Source organism: Salvelinus sp. IW2-2015, linkage group LG5, assembly GCF_002910315.2.
Source record: "Salvelinus sp. IW2-2015 linkage group LG5, ASM291031v2, whole genome shotgun sequence".
Lineage (NCBI taxonomy): Eukaryota > Metazoa > Chordata > Actinopteri > Salmoniformes > Salmonidae > Salvelinus > Salvelinus sp. IW2-2015.
The window spans coordinates 17367263-17368880 of NC_036844.1; the positions used below are offsets into that span (position 1 = coordinate 17367263).

Genomic DNA, 1618 nt, shown 5'->3' on the forward strand with positions numbered 1-1618 from the left:
AGTGTATTGTCTTATATGATTGGTGAATAAACCTATATTACCATGGCCATTATGGCAAAATATTTCTGCTTACTCCTCCTGCAGTGCATGTATTCATGATTACCAAGGGACCGCCAGACTTCTAAAATTCGGCCACGACAAGAATTAAAAAAAGATATTCACATTATCTGAAGCGGCGAAACAGTGCCCCTTTGTCTCTGTTTGTGTAGGCCATCTATCTGATGATTCGACGCCGCACGCACAACCGCACGCAGCGCAACGCACGCACGCACGCACACACACCACACACACACACACACCACACACACACAACACACACACACACACACACACACACACACACACAGTTGATATTTGAAGCTTACACATAATGCTATGCACGGTGGATTCAGATTGATAGAATATAGACTGTAACATTGATCATGTTTCTCATACAAAAGACATTTAGAAATGAAATCAACTGTTTGTTTTTTTATCAAACATTTACATTTTTCTCACTAACAACATTACAATGTCTTCCTTAACTCTGGTTGCCTCTCAAGAAGTGTGAGAATCATGACTCTTTAACACTGTACGTTCTATTAGCCTACGGCTGGATACACAGTACCATAAACCAAGTTGATCTGTGTTTCCCAATGTTGCCCGAAGTGAATGTCGGTGACAATGAATTTTTCTCTTTCCTATCTTCAGATTTGGTAAACTGAATCCCACAATGACAGCCTACAAGAGGCAGAGGCTAAATGTATTTCTCCACTGATACGTCCATTCGACCGCTTTACAAGGAGGTGAGTGAGTGTCAGACACTAATAAGACTGTGTATAGTAAGTGAAAGGGCTGGAGGGAAATATTTACCGAGTGTCCTGGGTTTGAGAAGCCGATTCTCTATTGATCTCAGCTTGGGGCATCTCTTCTCACCTCATCGACTCACTCCGGTCCTCTGGGCCTGCACAGGACACCTCTCGCGCCCTGCTAGTGAACGTATCCAGAGACTGAACAGGACCTCTTAGCGCCCGCCTGCTAGTGACCTCTCCAGAGACTGACAGGACACCTCTCTTCTGCCCCTGCTAGTGGGAACGTATCCAGAGACTGAAGGACACTCTCGCGCCCTGCTAGTGAACGTATGCAGGGAGACTGAACAAGGACCCCTCTCACGCCCCTGCTAGTGAACCTATCCAGAGCCTGAACAGGACCTCTCCTGGCCCTGCTCAGTGCCCCTATCCAGAGCTGACCGGACACCTCTCTCGCCCCTGTAAGTGAACCTATCCGAGACTAACACGGACCCCTCTCTCACCCCTGCTCGTGAACCTATCCAGAGACTGAACAGGACACTCTCTCGCCCTGCTAAGTGGAACTATCCAGAGAACTGAACAGGACCTCTCTCACCATGCTAGTGCAGCCTACTCCAGAGACCTGCAACCGGCACCTCTCTCGCCACTGCTAGTGCACCTATCCAAGAGACTTGAACAGCACACTCTCGGCGCCCTGCCCTAGTGAACCTATCTCCAGCGACTGCACAGGACACTCTCTCTCGCCCCTGCTGTGGAACCTATCCAGAGAACTGAACAGGACCTCGTCTCGCCGCCTGCTAGTGAACCTGATCCAGAGACTGAAAGGACAC

The 1618-nt window shown here is 48.7% G+C and overlaps 1 long non-coding RNA gene across 1 annotated transcript; it reads right to left on the reverse strand.

The window, feature by feature from the left end:
• Nucleotides 1-288: 288 nt before the first annotated feature.
• LOC139027748 (uncharacterized) lies at nt 289-1328 on the reverse strand. The gene is made up of 3 exons (XR_011479870.1): nt 1281-1328; nt 1144-1190; nt 289-1000 (listed from the first exon to the last, which is right to left on the reverse strand). It is a non-coding gene; the product is annotated as an uncharacterized lncRNA (long non-coding RNA).
• Nucleotides 1329-1618: the final 290 nt, after the last annotated feature.